Source organism: Myxine glutinosa, chromosome 4, assembly GCF_964187855.1.
Source record: "Myxine glutinosa chromosome 4, kmMyxGlut1.1, whole genome shotgun sequence".
Taxonomy (NCBI): domain Eukaryota; kingdom Metazoa; phylum Chordata; class Myxini; order Myxiniformes; family Myxinidae; genus Myxine; species Myxine glutinosa.
The window spans coordinates 50,897,360-50,917,045 of record NC_136264.1 but is presented as its reverse complement, the minus strand read 5'-3'; positions in this window follow the sequence as shown (position 1 = coordinate 50,917,045).

The window sequence follows — 19,686 nt, the reverse complement described above, 5'->3', positions numbered from 1 at the left end:
GTGTTGAAAAACCACTTTTCGCACTTGTGTTGGTGCAGGAAACCACTTTTGCACTTGTATTAGTGTGGAAAAAACACTTTTTGCACTTGTGTTAGTGTTGAAAAACCACATTTCGCAGTTGTGTTAGTGTTGAAAAACCACTTTTCGCACTTGTGTTGGTGCAGGGAACCACTTTGCACTTGTATTAGTGTGGAAAAAACACTTTTCGCACTTGTGTTAGTGTTGAAAAACCACTTTTCGCACTTGTGTTAGTGTTGAAAAACCAATTTTCGCACTTGTGTTAGTATTGAAAACCACATTTCGCACTTGTGTTGGTGCAGGAAACCACTTTTGCACTTGTATTAGTGTGGAAAAAACACTTTTCGCACTTGTGCGAGTATTGCAAAGCCACTTTCCCCACTTGTGTTAGTTTTGCAAAACCACTTTCCACACTTGTGTTGGTGTTGCATAACCACTTTCCACACTTGTTGGCAATGCAAAACAACTTTTCGCACTTGTGTAATTGTTGCAAAACCACTTTTCGCGCTCTTGTTGGTGTTGAAATACACTTTTCGCATTTATGTTCGTGTTGCAAAACCACTTTCCACACTTGTGCGAGTGATGCAAACCACTTTTCACACTTGTATTGGTGTTGCAGAACCACTTTTCGCGCTCCTGATGGTGTTGAAAACCACTTTTCGCACTTGTGTTAGTGGAGAAAACTACTTTCCTCACTTGTGTTCGTGTTGCAAAACCACTTTCCACACTTGTGCGAGTGATGCAAAACGACTTATCACACTTGTGTTGGTGTTGCAAAACCTCTTTCCACACTTGTGTTGGTGTTGCATAACCACATTTCCACACTTGTGCTGCCAATGCAAAACCACTTTTCGCACTTGTGTAATTGTTGGAAAACCACTTTTCACGCTCCTGTTGGTGTTGAAATACACTTTTTGCATTTCTGTTCGTGTTGCAAAACCACTTTCCACACCTGTGCAAGTAGTGCAAAACCACTTATCACACTTGTGTTGGTGTTGCAAAACCACTTTCCACACTTGTGCTGGTGATGCAAAAGCACTTTCCACACTTGTGTTGGTGTTGCAAAACCACATAACACACTTGTGCTTGTAATGCAAAGCCACTTTCCCCACTTGTTGTAGTGATGCAGAACCACTTTCCGCACTTGCGTTGGTGATGCATAACCACTTGCCGCACTGGTGCTCGCAATGCAGAAGCACTTTTCACACTTGTGCGAGTATTGCAAAGCCACTTTCCGCACTTGTAGTTGCGTTGAAAACCACTTTTCGCACTTGTGTTGGTGTAGAAAACCACTTTTCGCACTTCTGTTGGTGCAGGAAACCACTTTTGCACTTGTATTAGTGTGGAAAAAACACTTTTTGCACTTGTGATAGTGTTGAAAAACCACTTTTCGCACTTGTGTTAGTGTTGAAAAACCACTTTTCGCACTTGTGTTAGTGTTGAAAAACCACTTTTCGCACTTGTGTTGGTGCAGGAAACCACTTTTGCACTTGTATTAGTGTGGAAAAACCACTTTTTGCACTTGTGATAGTGTTGAAAAACCACTTTTCGCACTTGTGTTAGTGTTGAAAAACCACTTTTCGCACTTGTGTTAGTGTTGAAAAACCACTATTCGCACTTGTGTTAGTGTTGAAAAACCACTTTTCGCACTTGTGTTAGTGTTGAAAAACCACTTTTCGCATTTGTGTTGGTGCAGGAAACCACTTTTGCACTTGTATTAGTGTTGAAAAACCACTTTTCGCACTTGTGTTGGTGCAGGAAACCACTTTTGCACTTGTATTAGTGTGGAAAAACCACTTTTTGCACTTGTGATAGTGTTGAAAAACCACTTTTCGCACTTGTGTTAGTGTTGAAAAACCACTTTTCGCACTTGTGTTAGTGTTGAAAAACCACTATTCGCACTTGTGTTAGTGTGGAAAAAACACTTTTTGCACTTGTGATAGTGTTGAAAAACCACTTCTGCACTTGTATTAGTGTGGAAAAACCACTTCTGCACTTGTATTAGTGTTGAAAAACCACTTTTCGCACTTGTGTTGGTGCAGGGAACCACTTTGCACTTGTATTAGTGTGGAAAAAACACTTTTCGCACTTGTGTTAGTGTTGAAAAACCACTTTTCGCACTTGTGTTAGTGTTGAAAAACCAATTTTCGCACTTGTGTTAGTATTGAAAACCACTTTTCGCACTTGTGTTGGTGCAGGGAACCACTTTGCACTTGTATTAGTGTGGAAAAAACACTTTTCGCACTTGTGTTAGTGTTGAAAAACCACTTTTCGCACTTGTGTTAGTGTTGAAAAACCACTTTCCCTGCTTGTGCAAGCAATGCAAAACCACTTTTCGCACTTGTGCGAGTATTGCAAAGCCACTTTCCCCACTTGTGTTAGTTTTGCAAAACCACTTTCCACACTTGTGTTGGTGTTGCATAACCACTTTCCACACTTGTGTTGGCAATGCAAAACAACTTTTCGCACTTGTGTAATTGTTGCAAAACCACTTTTCGCGCTCTTGTTGGTGTTGAAATACACTTTTCGCATTTATGTTCGTGTTGCAAAACCACTTTCCACACTTGTGCTGGTGATGCAAAAGCACTTTCCACACTTGTGTTGGTGTTGCAAAACCACATAACACACTTGTGCTTGTAATGCAAAGCCACTTTCCCCACTTGTTGTAGTGATGCAGAACCACTTTCCGCACTTGCGTTGGTGATGCATAACCACTTGCCGCACTGGTGCTCGCAATGCAGAAGCACTTTTCACACTTGTGCGAGTATTGCAAAGCCACTTTCCGCACTTGTAGTTGCGTTGAGAACCACTTTTCGCACTTGTGTTGGTGTAGAAAATCACTTTTCGCACTTGTGTTAGTGTTGAAAACCACTTTTCACACTTGTGTTAGTGCTGCTGAACCACTTTCCGCACTTGTGGTTGCGTTGAAAACCACTTTCTGCACTTCTGGTTGCATTGAAAACCACTTTTCGCACTTGTGTTAGTGCAGAAAACTACTTTCCCCACTTGTGTTAGTGTTGCAAAACCACTTTCCACACTTGTGATAGTGATGCAAAACCACTTTCCTCACTTGTGTTGGTGTTGCAAAACCACTTTACACACTTGTGCTTGTAATTCAAAACGACGTTTCGCACTTGTGTTAGTGTTGAAAACCACTTTTCGCACTTGTGTTGGTGTTGCAGAACCACTTTCCGCATTTGAGTTAGTGTTGCATAACCACTTTCCACACTTGTGCTGCCAATGCAAAACCACTTTTTGCACTTGTGTTAGTGCTGCAGAACCACTTTACACACTTGTGCTAGTAGTGCAAAACCACTTGTTGTAAAACTACATTCAACACTTGTGGTTGCATTGAAAACCACTTTTCGCACTTGTGTTAGTGGAGAAAACTACTTTCCCCACTTGTGTTAGTGTTGCAAAACCACTTTCCACACTTGTGTTGGTGTTGCAAAATCACTTTCCGTACTTGTGTTAGGGTAGAAAACCACTTTTTGCACTTGTGTTAGTGTTGCAGCACCACTTGCCGCACTTGTGTTGGTGTTGCTAACCACTTTCCACACTTGTGCTGTCAATGCAAAACCACTGTCCACACTTGTGCTAGCAATGCAAAACCACTTTTCACACTTGTTAGTGTTGAAAAACCACTTTTCGCACTTGTGTTGGTGCAGGAAACCACTTTTGCACTTGTATTAGTGTGGAAAAAACACTTTTCGCACTTGTGTTAGTGTTGAAATAACCACTTTTCGCACTTGTGTTAGTGTTGAAAAACCACTTTTCGCACTTGTGTTGGTGCAGGAAACCACTTTTGCACTTGTATTAGTGTGGAAAAAACACTTTTTGCACTTGTGATAGTGTTGAAAAACCACTTTTCACACTTGTGTTAGTGTTGAAAAACCACTATTCGCACTTGTGTTGGTGCAGGAAACCACTTTTGCACTTGCATTAGTGTGGAAAACCACTTTTCGCACTTGTGTTAGTGTTGAAAAACCACTTTTCGCACTTGTGTTAGTGTTGAAAAACCACTATTCGCACTTGTGTTAGTGTTGAAAAACCACTTTTCGCACTTGTGTTAGTGTGGAAAAAACACTTTTTGCACTTGTGTTGGTGCAGGAAACCACTTTTGCACTTGTATTAGTGTTGAAAAACCACTTTTCGCACTTGTGTTGGTGCAGGAAACCACTTTTGCACTTGTATTAGTGTGGAAAAACCACTTTTTGCACTTGTGATAGTGTTGAAAAACCACTTTTCGCACTTGTGTTAGTGTTGAAAAACCACTTTTCGCACTTGTGTTAGTGTTGAAAAACCACTATTCGCACTTGTGTTAGTGTGGAAAAAACACTTTTTGCACTTGTGATAGTGTTGAAAAACCACTTCTGCACTTGTATTAGTGTGGAAAAACCACTTCTGCACTTGTATTAGTGTTGAAAAACCACTTTTCGCACTTGTGTTGGTGCAGGGAACCACTTTGCACTTGTATTAGTGTGGAAAAAACACTTTTCGCACTTGTGTTAGTGTTGAAAAACCACTTTTCGCACTTGTGTTAGTGTTGAAAAACCAATTTTCGCACTTGTGTTAGTATTGAAAACCACTTTTCGCACTTGTGTTGGTGCAGGGAACCACTTTGCACTTGTATTAGTGTGGAAAAAACACTTTTCGCACTTGTGTTAGTGTTGAAAAACCACTTTTCGCACTTGTGTTAGTGTTGAAAAACCACTTTCCCTGCTTGTGCAAGCAATGCAAAACCACTTTTCGCACTTGTGCGAGTATTGCAAAGCCACTTTCCCCACTTGTGTTAGTTTTGCAAAACCACTTTCCACACTTGTGTTGGTGTTGCATAACCACTTTCCACACTTGTGTTGGCAATGCAAAACAACTTTTCGCACTTGTGTAATTGTTGCAAAACCACTTTTCGCGCTCCTGTTGGTGTTGAAATACACTTTTCGCATTTATGTTCGTGTTGCAAAACCACTTTCCACACTTGTGCTGGTGATGCAAAAGCACTTTCCACACTTGTGTTGGTGTTGCAAAACCACATAACACACTTGTGCTTGTAATGCAAAGCCACTTTCCCCACTTGTTGTAGTGATGCAGAACCACTTTCCGCACTTGCGTTGGTGATGCATAACCACTTGCCGCACTGGTGCTCGCAATGCAGAAGCACTTTTCACACTTGTGTAATTGTTGCAAAACCACTTTTCGCGCTCTTGTTGGTGTTGAAATACACTTTTTGCATTTATGTTCGTGTTGCAAAACCACTTTCCACACTTGTGCGAGTGATGCAAACCACTTTTCACACTTGTATTGGTGTTGCAGAACCACTTTTCGCGCTCCTGATGGTGTTGAAAACCACTTTTCGCACTTGTGTTAGTGGAGAAAACTACTTTCCTCACTTGTGTTCGTGTTGCAAAACCACTTTCTACACTTGTGCTCGTGATGCAAAACCACTTTCCTCACTTGTGTTCGTGTTGCAAAACCACTTTCCACACTTGTGCGAGTGATGCAAAACGACTTATCACACTTGTGTTGGTGTTGCAAAACCACTTTCCACACTTGTGTTGGTGTTGCATAACCACTTTCCACACTTGTGTTGGCAATGCAAAACAACTTTTCGCACTTGTGTAATTGTTGGAAAACCACTTTTCGCGCTCCTGTTGGTGTTGAAATACACTTTTTGCATTTCTGTTCGTGTTGCAAAACCACTTTCCACACCTGTACAAGTAGTGCAAAACCACTTATCACACTTGTGTTGGTGTTGCAAAACCACTTTACACACTTGTGCTAGTAGTGCAAATCCACTTGTTGAAAAACCACTTTCAACACTTGTGGTTGTGTTGAAAACCACTTTTCGCACTTGTGTTAGTGGAGAAAACTACTTTCTCCACTTGTGTTGGTGTTGCAGAACCACTTTCCACACTTGAGTTAGTGTTGCAAAACCACTTTCCACACTTGTGCTGGTGATGCAAAAGCACTTTCCACACTTGTGTTGGTGTTGCAAAACCACATAACACACTTGTGCTTGTAATGCAAAGCCACTTTCCCCACTTGTTGTAGTGATGCAGAACCACTTTCCGCACTTGCGTTGGTGATGCATAACCACTTGCCGCACTGGTGCTCGCAATGCAGAAGCACTTTTCACACTTGTGCGAGTATTACAAAGCCACTTTCCGCACTTGTAGTTGCGTTGAGAACCACTTTTCGCACTTGTGTTGGTGTAGAAAATCACTTTTCGCACTTGTGTTAGTGTTGAAAACCACTTTTCACACTTGTGTTAGTGCTGCTGAACCACTTTCCGCACTTGTGGTTGCGTTGAAAACCACTTTCTGCACTTCTGGTTGCATTGAAAACCACTTTTCACACTTGTGTTAGTGCAGAAAACTACTTTCCCCACTTGTGTTAGTGTTGCAAAACCACTTTCCACACTTGTGATAGTGATGCAAAACCACTTTCCTCACTTGTGTTGGTGTTGCAAAACCACTTTACACACTTGTGCTTGTAATTCAAAACGACGTTTCGCACTTGTGTTAGTGTTGAAAACCACTTTTCGCACTTGTGTTGGTGTTGCAGAACCACTTTCCGCATTTGAGTTAGTGTTGCATAACCACTTTCCACACTTGTGCTGCCAATGCAAAACCACTTTTTGCACTTGTGTTAGTGCTGCAGAACCACTTTACACACTTGTGCTAGTAGTGCAAAACCACTTGTTGTAAAACTACATTCAACACTTGTGGTTGCATTGAAAACCACTTTTCGCACTTGTGTTAGTGGAGAAAACTACTTTCCCCACTTGTGTTAGTGTTGCAAAACCACTTTCCACACTTGTGTTGGTGTTGCAAAATCACTTTCCGTACTTGTGTTAGGGTAGCAAACCACTTTTTGCACTTGTGTTAGTGTTGCAGCACCACTTGCCGCACTTGTGTTGGTGTTGCTAACCACTTTCCACACTTGTGCTGTCAATGCAAAACCACTGTCCACACTTGTGCTAGCAATGCAAAACCACTTTTCACACTTGTTAGTGTTGAAAAACCACTTTTCGCACTTGTGTTGGTGCAGGAAACCACTTTTGCACTTGTATTAGTGTGGAAAAAACACTTTTCGCACTTGTGTTAGTGTTGAAATAACCACTTTTCGCACTTGTGTTAGTGTTGAAAAACCACTTTTCGCACTTGTGTTGGTGCAGGAAACCACTTTTGCACTTGTATTAGTGTGGAAAAAACACTTTTTGCACTTGTGATAGTGTTGAAAAACCACTTTTCACACTTGTGTTAGTGTTGAAAAACCACTATTCGCACTTGTGTTGGTGCAGGAAACCACTTTTGCACTTGCATTAGTGTGGAAAACCACTTTTCGCACTTGTGTTAGTGTTGAAAAACCACTTTTCGCACTTGTGTTAGTGTTGAAAAACCACTATTCGCACTTGTATTGGTGCAGGAAACCACTTTTGCACTTGTATTAGTGTGGAAAAACCACTTTTGCACTTGTATTAGTGTGGAAAAAACACTTTTTGCACTTATGATAGTGTTGAAAAACCACTTTTCGCACTTGTGTTAGTGTTGAAAAACCACTTTTTGCACTTTTGTTGGTGCAGGAAACCACTTTTGCACTTGTATTAGTGTGGAAAAAACACTTTTTGCACTTGTGATAGTGTTGAAAAACCACTTTTCGCACTTGTGTTAGTGTTGAAAAACCACTTTTCGCACTTGTGTTAGTGTTGAAAAACCACTTTTCGCACTTGTGATGGTGCAGGAAACCACTTTTGCACTTGTATTAGTGTGGCAAAAACACTTTTTGCACTTGTGATAGTGTTGAAAAACTACTTTTCGCACTTGTGTTAGTGTTGAAAAACCACTTTTCGCACTTGTGTTGGTGCAGGAAACCACTTTTGCACTTGTATTAGTGTGGAAAAACCACTTTTCGCACTTGTGTTAGTGTTGAAAAACCACTTTTCGCACTTGTATTAGTGTGGAAAAAACACTTTTTGCACTTGTGATAGTGTTGAAAAACCACTTTTCGCACTTGTGTTAGTGTTGAAAAACCACTTTTCGCACTTGTGTTGGTGCAGGAAACCACTTTTGCACTTGTATTAGTGTGGAAAAACCACTTTTCGCACTTGTGTTAGTGTTGAAAAACCACTTTTCGCACTTGTGTTGGTGCAGGAAACCACTTTTGCACTTGTATTAGTGTGGAAAAAACACTTTTTGCACTTGTGTTAGTGTTGAAAAACCACATTTCGCAGTTGTGTTAGTGTTGAAAAACCACTTTTCGCACTTGTGTTGGTGCAGGGAACCACTTTGCACTTGTATTAGTGTGGAAAAAACACTTTTCGCACTTGTGTTAGTGTTGAAAAACCACTTTTCGCACTTGTGTTAGTGTTGAAAAACCAATTTTCGCACTTGTGTTAGTATTGAAAACCACATTTCGCACTTGTGTTGGTGCAGGAAACCACTTTTGCACTTGTATTAGTGTGGAAAAAACACTTTTCGCACTTGTGCGAGTATTGCAAAGCCACTTTCCCCACTTGTGTTAGTTTTGCAAAACCACTTTCCACACTTGTGTTGGTGTTGCATAACCACTTTCCACACTTGTTGGCAATGCAAAACAACTTTTCGCACTTGTGTAATTGTTGCAAAACCACTTTTCGCGCTCTTGTTGGTGTTGAAATACACTTTTCGCATTTATGTTCGTGTTGCAAAACCACTTTCCACACTTGTGCGAGTGATGCAAACCACTTTTCACACTTGTATTGGTGTTGCAGAACCACTTTTCGCGCTCCTGATGGTGTTGAAAACCACTTTTCGCACTTGTGTTAGTGGAGAAAACTACTTTCCTCACTTGTGTTCGTGTTGCAAAACCACTTTCCACACTTGTGCGAGTGATGCAAAACGACTTATCACACTTGTGTTGGTGTTGCAAAACCTCTTTCCACACTTGTGTTGGTGTTGCATAACCACATTTCCACACTTGTGCTGCCAATGCAAAACCACTTTTCGCACTTGTGTAATTGTTGGAAAACCACTTTTCACGCTCCTGTTGGTGTTGAAATACACTTTTTGCATTTCTGTTCGTGTTGCAAAACCACTTTCCACACCTGTGCAAGTAGTGCAAAACCACTTATCACACTTGTGTTGGTGTTGCAAAACCACTTTCCACACTTGTGCTGGTGATGCAAAAGCACTTTCCACACTTGTGTTGGTGTTGCAAAACCACATAACACACTTGTGCTTGTAATGCAAAGCCACTTTCCCCACTTGTTGTAGTGATGCAGAACCACTTTCCGCACTTGCGTTGGTGATGCATAACCACTTGCCGCACTGGTGCTCGCAATGCAGAAGCACTTTTCACACTTGTGCGAGTATTGCAAAGCCACTTTCCGCACTTGTAGTTGCGTTGAAAACCACTTTTCGCACTTGTGTTGGTGTAGAAAACCACTTTTCGCACTTCTGTTGGTGCAGGAAACCACTTTTGCACTTGTATTAGTGTGGAAAAAACACTTTTTGCACTTGTGATAGTGTTGAAAAACCACTTTTCGCACTTGTGTTAGTGTTGAAAAACCACTTTTCGCACTTGTGTTAGTGTTGAAAAACCACTTTTCGCACTTGTGTTGGTGCAGGAAACCACTTTTGCACTTGTATTAGTGTGGAAAAACCACTTTTTGCACTTGTGATAGTGTTGAAAAACCACTTTTCGCACTTGTGTTAGTGTTGAAAAACCACTTTTCGCACTTGTGTTAGTGTTGAAAAACCACTATTCGCACTTGTGTTAGTGTTGAAAAACCACTTTTCGCACTTGTGTTAGTGTTGAAAAACCACTTTTCGCATTTGTGTTGGTGCAGGAAACCACTTTTGCACTTGTATTAGTGTGGAAAAAACACTTTTTGCACTTGTGATAGTGTTGAAAAACCACTTCTGCACTTGTATTAGTGTGGAAAAACCACTTTTGCACTTGTATTAGTGTGGAAAAACCACTTTTCGCACATGTGTTAGTGTTGAAAAATCACTTTTCGCACTTGTGTTAGTGTTGAAAAACCACTTTTCGCACTTGTGTTGGTGCAGGAAACCACTTTTGCACTTGTATTAGTGTGGAAAAAACACTTTTTGCACTTGTGTTAGTGTTGAAAAACCACTTTTCGCACTTGTGTTAGTGTTGAAAAACCACTTTTCGCATTTGTGTTGGTGCAGGAAACCACTTTTGCACTTGTATTAGTGTGGAAAAAACACTTTTCGCACTTGTGTTAGTGTTGAAAAACCACTTTTCGCACTTGTGTTAGTGTTGAAAAACCAATTTTCGCACTTGTGTTAGTGTTGAAAAACCACATTTCGCACTTGTGTTGGTGCTGGAAACCACTTTTGCACTTGTATTAGTGTGGAAAAAACACTTTTCGCACTTGTGATAGTGTTGAAAAACCACTTTTCGCGAATGTGTTAGTGTTGAAAAACCACTTTTCGCACTTGTGTTGGTACAGGAAACCACTTTTGCACTTGTATTAGTGTGGAAAAAACACTTTTTGCACTTGTGATAGTGTTGAAATACCACTTTTCGCACTTGTGTTAGTGTTGAAAAACCACTTTTCGCACTTGTGTTGGTGCAGGAAACCACTTTTGCACTTGTATTAGTGTGGAAAAAACACTTTTTGAACTTGTGATAGTGTTGAAAAACCACTTTTCGCACTTGTGTTGGTGCAGGAAACCACTTTTGCACTTGTATTAATGTGGAAAAAACACTTTTTGCACTTGTGATAGTGTTGAAAAACCACTTTTCGCACTTGTGTTAGTGTTGAAAAACCACTTTTCGCACTTGTGTTAGTGTTTAAAAACCACTTTTCGCACTTGTGTTGGTGCAGGAAACCACATTTGCACTTGTATTAGTGTGGAAAAAACACTTTTTGCACTTGTGTTAGTGTGGAAAAACCACTTTTCGCACTTGTGTTAGTGTTGAAAAACCACTTTTCACACTTGTATTGGTGTTGCAGAACCACTTTTCGCGCTCCTGATGGTGTTGAAAACCACTTTTCGCACTTGTGTTAGTGGAGAAAACTACTTTCCTCACTTGTGTTCGTGTTGGAAAACCACTTTCCACACTTGTGCGAGTGATGCAAAACGACTTATCACACTTGTGTTGGTGTTGCAAAACCTCTTTCCACACTTGTGTTGGTGTTGCATAACCACATTTCCACACTTGTGCTGCCAATGCAAAACCACTTTTCGCACTTGTGTAATTGTTGGAAAACCACTTTTCGCGCTCCTGTTGGTGTTGAAATACACTTTTTGCATTTCTGTTCGTGTTGCAAAACCACTTTCCACACCTGTGCAAGTAGTGCAAAACCACTTATCACACTTGTGTTGGTGTTGCAAAACCACTTTACACACTTGTGCTAGTAGTGCAAATCCACTTGTTGAAAACCACTTTCAACACTTGTGGTTGCGTTGAAAACCACTTTTCGCACTTGTGTTAGTGGAGAAAACTACTTTCCCCACTTGTGTTGGTGTTGCAGAACCACTTTCCACACTTGAGTTAGTGTTGCAAAACCACTTTCCACACTTGTGCTGGTGATGCAAAAGCACTTTCCACACTTGTGTTGGTGTTGCAAAACCACATAACACACTTGTGCTTGTAATGCAAAGCCACTTTCCCCACTTGTTGTAGTGATGCAGAACCACTTTCCGCACTTGCGTTGGTGATGCATAACCACTTGCCGCACTGGTGCTCGCAATGCAGAAGCACTTTTCACACTTGTGCGAGTATTGCAAAGCCACTTTCCGCACTTGTAGTTGCGTTGAGAACCACTTTTCGCACTTGTGTTGGTGTAGAAAACCACTTTTCGCACTTGTGTTAGTGTTGAAAACCACTTTTCACACTTGTGTTAGTGCTGCTGAACCACTTTCCTCACTTGTGGTTGTGTTGAAAACCACTTTCTGCACTTCTGGTTGCATTGAAAACCACATTTCGCACTTGTGTTAGTGCAGAAAACTACTTTCCCCACTTGTGTTAGTGTTGCAAAACCACTTTCCACACTTGTGATAGTGATGCAAAACCACTTTCCTCACTTGTGTTGGTGTTGCAAAACCACTTTACACACTTGTGCTTGTAATTCAAAACGACGTTTCGCACTTGTGTTAGTGTTGAAAACCACTTTTCGCACTTGTGTTGGTGTTGCAGAACCACTTTCCGCATTTGAGTTAGTGTTGCATAACCACTTTCCACACTTGTGCTGCCAATGCAAAACCACTTTTCGCACTTGTGGTAGTGCTGCAGAACCACTTTACACACTTGTGCTAGTAGTGCAAAACCACTTGTTGTAAAACTACATTCAACACTTGTGGTTGCATTGAAAACCACTTTTCGCACTTGTGTTAGTGGAGAAAACTACTTTCCCCACTTGTGTTAGTGTTGCAAAACCACTTTCCACACTTGTGTTGGTGTTGCAAAATCACTTTCCGTACTTGTGTTAGGGTAGAAAACCACTTTTTGCACTTGTGTTAGTGTTGCAGCACCACTTGCCGCACTTGTGTTGGTGTTGCTAACCACTTTCCACACTTGTGCTGGCAATGCAAAACCACTGTCCACACTTGTGCTAGCAATGCAAAACCACTTTTCACACTTGTGTTAGTGTTGAAAAACCACTTTTCGCACTTGTGTTGGTGCAGGAAACCACTTTTGCACTTGTATTAGTGTGGAAAAAACACTTTTCGCACTTGTATTAGTGTTGAAATAACCACTTTTCGCACTTGTGTTGGTGCAGGAAACCACTTTTGCACTTCTATTAGTGTGGAAAAACCACTTTTCGCACTTGTGTTAGTGTTGAAAAACCACTTTTCGTACTTGTGTTGGTGCAGGAAACCACTTTTGCACTTGTATTAGTATGGAAAAAACACTTTTTGCACTTGTGATAGTGTTGAAAAACCACTTTTCGCACTTGTGTTAGTGTTGAAAAACCACTTTTCGCACTTGTGTTGGTGCAGGAAACCACTTTTGCACTTGTGATAGTGTTGAAAAACCACTTTTCGCACTTGTGTTAGTGTTGAAAAACCACTTTTCGCACTTGTGTTAGTGTTGAAAAACCACTTTTCGCACTTGTGTTAGTGTTGAAAAACCACTTTTCGCACTTGTGTTGGTGCAGGAAACCACTTTTGCACTTGTATTAGTGTGGAAAAACCACTTTTCGCACTTGTGTTAGTGTTGAAAAACCACTTTTCGCACTTGTATTAGTGTGGAAAAAACACTTTTTGCACTTGTGATAGTGTTGAAAAACCACTTTTCGCACTTGTGTTAGTGTTGAAAAACCACTTTTCGCACTTGTGTTGGTGCAGGAAACCACTTTTGCACTTGTATTAGTGTGGAAAAAACACTTTTTGCACTTGTGTTAGTGTTGAAAAACCACTTTTCGCACTTGTGTTAGTGTTGAAAAACCACTTTTCGCATTTGTGTTGGTGCAGGAAACCACTTTTGCACTTGTATTAGTGTGGAAAAAACACTTTTCGCACTTGTGTTAGTGTTGAAAAACCACTTTTCGCACTTGTGTTGGTGCAGGAAACCACTTTTGCACTTGTATTAGTGTGGAAAAACCACTTTTTGCACTTGTGATAGTGTTGAAAAACCACTTTTCGCACTTGTGTTAGTGTTGAAAAACCACTTTTCGCACTTGTGTTAGTGTTGAAAAACCACTATTCGCACTTGTGTTAGTGTTGAAAAACCACTTTTCGCACTTGTGTTAGTGTTGAAAAACCACTTTTCGCATTTGTGTTGGTGCAGGAAACCACTTTTGCACTTGTATTAGTGTGGAAAAAACACTTTTTGCACTTGTGATAGTGTTGAAAAACCACTTCTGCACTTGTATTAGTGTGGAAAAACCACTTTTGCACTTGTATTAGTGTGGAAAAACCACTTTTCGCACATGTGTTAGTGTTGAAAAATCACTTTTCGCACTTGTGTTAGTGTTGAAAAACCACTTTTCGCACTTGTGTTGGTGCAGGAAACCACTTTTGCACTTGTATTAGTGTGGAAAAAACACTTTTTGCACTTGTGTTAGTGTTGAAAAACCACTTTTTGCACTTGTGTTAGTGTTGAAAAACCACTTTTCGCATTTGTGTTGGTGCAGGAAACCACTTTTGCACTTGTATTAGTGTGGAAAAAACACTTTTCGCACTTGTGTTAGTGTTGAAAAACCACTTTTCGCACTTGTGTTAGTGTTGAAAAACCAATTTTCGCACTTGTGTTAGTGTTGAAAAACCACATTTCGCACTTGTGTTGGTGCTGGAAACCACTTTTGCACTTGTATTAGTGTGGAAAAAACACTTTTCGCACTTGTGATAGTGTTGAAAAACCACTTTTCGCGAATGTGTTAGTGTTGAAAAACCACTTTTCGCACTTGTGTTGGTACAGGAAACCACTTTTGCACTTGTATTAGTGTTGAAATACCACTTTTCGCACTTGTGTTAGTGTTGAAAAACCACTTTTCGCACTTGTGTTGGTGCAGGAAACCACTTTTGCACTTGTATTAGTGTGGAAAAAACACTTTTTGAACTTGTGATAGCGTTGAAAAACCACTTTTTGCACTTGTGTTAGTGTTGAAAAACCACTTTTCGCACTTGTGTTAGTGTTGAAAAACCACTTTTCGCACTTGTGTTAGTGTTGAAAAACCACTTTTCGCACTTGTGTTGGTGCAGGAAACCACTTTTGCACTTGTATTAGTGTGGAAAAACCACTTTTCGCACTTGTGTTAGTGTTGAAAAACCACTTTTCGCACTTGTATTAGTGTGGAAAAAACACTTTTTGCACTTGTGATAGTGTTGAAAAACCACTTTTCGCACTTGTGTTAGTGTTGAAAAACCACTTTTCGCACTTGTGTTGGTGCAGGAAACCACTTTTGCACTTGTATTAGTGTGGAAAAACCACTTTTGCACTTGTATTAGTGTGGAAAAACCACTTTTCGCACATGTGTTAGTGTTGAAAAATCACTTTTCGCACTTGTGTTAGTGTTGAAAAACCAATTTTCGCACTTGTGTTGGTGCAGGAAACCACTTTTGCACTTGTATTAGTGTGGAAAAACCACTTTTCGCACTTGTGTTAGTGTTGAAAATTCGCACTTGTGTTAGTGTTGAAAAACCACTTTTCGCACTAGTGTTGGTGCAGGAAACTACTTTTGCACTTGTATTAGTGTGGAAAAAACACTTTTAGCACTTGTGCTAGTGTTGAAAAACTACTTTTCGCACTTGTGTTATTGTTGAAAAACCACTTTTCGCACTTGTGTTGGTGCAGGAAACCACTTTTGCACTTGTATTAGTGTGGAAAAAACACTTTTCGCACTTGTTTTAGTGTTGAAAAACCACTTTTCGCACTTGTGTTAGTGTTGAAAAACCACTTTTCGCACTTGTGTTGGTGCAGGAAACCACTTTTGCACTTGTATTAGTGTGGAAAAAACACTTTTTGCACTTGTGTTAGTGTTGAAAAACCACTTTTCGCACTTGTGTTAGTGTTGAAAAACCACTTTTCGCATTTGTGTTGGTGCAGGAAACCACTTTTGCACTTGTATTAGTGTGGAAAAAACACTTTTCGCACTTGTGTTAGTGTTGAAAAACCACTTTTCGCACTTGTGTTGGTGCAGGAAACCACTTTTGCACTTGTATTAGTGTGGAAAAACCACTTTTTGCACTTATGATAGTGTTGAAAAACCACTTTTCGCACTTGTGTTAGTGTTGAAAAACCACTTTTCGCACTTGTGTTAGTGTTGAAAAACCACTATTCGCACTTGTGTTAGTGTTGAAAAACCACTTTTCGCACTTGTGTTAGTGTTGAAAAACCACTTTTCGCATTTGTGTTGGTGCAGGAAACCACTTTTGCACTTGTATTAGTGTGGAAAAAACACTTTTTGCACTTGTGATAGTGTTGAAAAACCACTTCTGCACTTGTATTAGTGTGGAAAAACCACTTTTGCACTTGTATTAGTGTGGAAAAACCACTTTTCGCACATGTGTTAGTGTTGAAAAATCACTTTTCGCACTTGTGTTAGTGTTGAAAAACCACTTTTCGCACTTGTGTTGGTGCAGGAAACCACTTTTGCACTTGTATTAGTGTGGAAAAAACACTTTTTGCACTTGTGTTATTGTTGAAAAACCACTTTTCGCACTTGTTAGTGTTGAAAAACCACTTTTCGCATTTGTGTTGGTGCAGGAAACCACTTTTGCACTTGTATTAGTGTGGAAAAAACACTTTTCGCACTTGTGTTAGTGTTGAAAAACCACTTTTCGCACTTGTGTTAGTGTTGAAAAACCAATTTTCGCACTTGTGTTAGTGTTGAAAAACCACATTTCGCACTTGTGTTGGTGCTGGAAACCACTTTTGCACTTGTATTAGTGTGGAAAAAACACTTTTCGCACTTGTGATAGTGTTGAAAAACCACTTTTCGCGAATGTGTTAGTGTTGAAAAACCACTTTTCGCACTTGTGATAGTGTTGAAATACCACTTTTCGCACTTGTGTTAGTGTTGAAAAACCACTTTTCGCACTTGTGTTAGTGTTGAAAAACCACTTTTCGCACTTGTGTTGGTGCAGGAAACCACTTTTGCACTTGTATTAGTGTGGAAAAAACACTTTTTGCACTTGTGATAGTGTTGAAATACCACTTTTCGCACTTGTGTTAGTGTTGAAAAACCACTTTTCGCACTTGTGTTGGTGCAGGAAACCACTTTTGCACTTGTATTAGTGTGGAAAAAACACTTTTTGAACTTGTGATAGCGTTGAAAAACCACTTTTCGCACTTGTGTTAGTGTTGAAAAACCACTTTTCGCACTTGTGTTAGTGTTGAAAAACCACTTTTCGCACTTGTGTTGGTGCAGGAAACCACTTTTGCACTTGTATTGGTGTGGAAAAACCACTTTTCACACTTGTGTTAGTGTTGAAAAACCACTTTTCGCACTTGTGTTGGTGCAGGAAACCACTTTTGCACTTGTATTAGTGTGGAAAAAACACTTTTTGCACTTGTGATAGTGTTGAAAAACCGCTTTTGGCACTTGTGTTAGTGTTGAAAAACCACTTTTCGCACTTGTGTTGGTGCAGGAAACCACTTTTGCACTTGTATTAGTGTGGAAAAAACACTTTTTGCACTTGTGATGGTGTTGAAAAACCACTTTTCGCACTTGTGTTAGTGTTGAAAAACCACTTTTCGCACTTGTGTTAGTGTTGAAAAACCACTTTTCGCACTTGTGATGGTGCAGGAAACCACTTTTGCACTTGTATTAGTGTGGCAAAAACACTTTTTGCACTTGTGATAGTGTTGAAAAACCACTTTTCGCACTTGTGTTAGTGTTGAAAAACCACTTTTCGCACTTGTGTTGGTGCAGGAAACCACTTTTGCACTTGTATTAGTGTGGAAAAAACACTTTTTGCACTTGTGATAGTGTTGAAAAACCACTTTTCGCACTTGTGTTAGTGTTGAAAAACCACTTTTCGCACTTGTGTTAGTGTTGAAAAACCACTTTTCGCACTTGTGTTGGTGCAGGAAACCACTTTTGCACTTGTATTAGTGTGGAAAAACCACTTTTCGCACTTGTGTTAGTGTTGAAAAACCACTTTTCGCACTGGTGTTGGTGCAGGAAACCACTTTTGCACTTGTATTAGTGTGGAAAAACCACTTTTCGCACTTGTGTTAGTGTTGAAAAACCACTTTTCGCACTTGTGTTAGTATTGAAAACCACATTTCGCACTTGTGTTGGTGCAGGAAACCACTTTTGCACTTGTATTAGTGTGGAAAAACCACTTTTCGCATTTGAGTTAGTGTTGCATAACCACTTTCCACACTTGTGCTGCCAATGCAAAACCACTTTTCGCACTTGTGGTAGTGCTGCAGAACCACTTTACACACTTGTGCTAGTAGTGCAAAACCACTTGTTGTAAAACTACATTCAACACTTGTGGTTGCATTGAAAACCACTTTTCGCACTTGTGTTAGTGGAGAAAACTACTTTCCCCACTTGTGTTAGTGTTGCAAAACCACTTTCCACACTTGTGTTGGTGTTGCAAAATCACTTTCCGTACTTGTGTTAGGGTAGAAAACCACTTTTTGCACTTGTGTTAGTGTTGCAGCACCACTTGCCGCACTTGTGTTGGTGTTGCTAACCACTTTCCACACTTGTGCTGGCAATGCAAAACCACTGTCCACACTTGTGCTAGCAATGCAAAACCACTTTTCACACTTGTGTTAGTGTTGAAAAACCACTTTTCGCACTTGTGTTGGTGCAGGAAACCACTTTTGCACTTGTATTAGTGTGGAAAAAACACTTTTCGCACTTGTGTTAGTGTTGAAATAACCACTTTTCGCACTTGTGTTGGTGCAGGAAACCACTTTTGCACTTGTATTAGTGTGGAAAAAACACTTTTCGCACTTGTGTTAGTGTTGAAATAACCACTTTTCGCACTTGTGTTGGTGCAGGAAACCACTTTTGCACTTGTATTAGTGTGGAAAAACCACTTTTCGCACTTGTGTTAGTGTTGAAAAACCACTTTTCGTACTTGTGTTGGTGCAGGAAACCACTTTTGCACTTGTATTAGTATGGAAAAAACACTTTTTGCACTTGTGATAGTGTTGAAAAACCACTTTTCGCACTTGTGTTAGTGTTGAAAAACCACTTTTCGCACTTGTGTTGGTGCAGGAAACCACTTTTGCACTTGTGATAGTGTTGAAAAACCACTTTTCGCACTTGTGTTAGTGTTGAAAAACCACTTTTCGCACTTGTGTTAGTGTTGAAAAACCACTTTTCGCACTTGTGTTAGTGTTGAAAAACCACTTTTCGCACTTGTGTTGGTGCAGGAAACCACTTTTGCACTTGTATTAGTGTGGAAAAACCACTTTTCGCACTTGTGTTAGTGTTGAAAAACCACTTTTCGCACTTGTGTTAGTGTTGAAAAACCACTATTCGCACTTGTGTTAGTGTTGAAAAACCACTTTTCGCACTTGTGTTAGTGTTGAAAAACCACTTTTCGCATTTGTGTTGGTGCAGGAAACCACTTTTGCACTTGTATTAGTGTGGAAAAAACACTTTTGCACTTGTATTAGTGTGGAAAAACCACTTTTCGCACATGTGTTAGTGTTGAAAAATCACTTTTCGCACTTGTGTTAGTGTTGAAAAACCACTTTTCGCACTTGTGTTGGTGCAGGAAACCACTTTTGCACTTGTATTAGTGTGGAAAAACCACTTTTGCACTTGTATTAGTGTGGAAAAACCACTTTTCGCACATGTGTTAGTGTTGAAAAATCACTTTTCGCACTTGTGTTAGTGTTGAAAAACCACTTTTCGCACTTGTGTTGGTGCAGGAAACCACTTTTGCACTTGTATTAGTGTGGAAAAAACACTTTTTGCACTTGTGTTAGTGTTGAAAAACCACTTTTTGCACTTGTGTTAGTGTTGAAAAACCACTTTTCGCATTTGTGTTGGTGCAGGAAACCACTTTTGCACTTGTATTAGTGTGGAAAAAACACTTTTCGCACTTGTGTTAGTGTTGAAAAACCACTTTTCGCACTTGTGTTAGTGTTGAAAAACCAATTTTCGCACTTGTGTTAGTGTTGAAAAACCACATTTCGCACTTGTGTTGGTGCTGGAAACCACTTTTGCACTTGTATTAGTGTGGAAAAAACACTTTTCACACTTGTGATAGTGTTGAAAAACCACTTTTCGCGAAT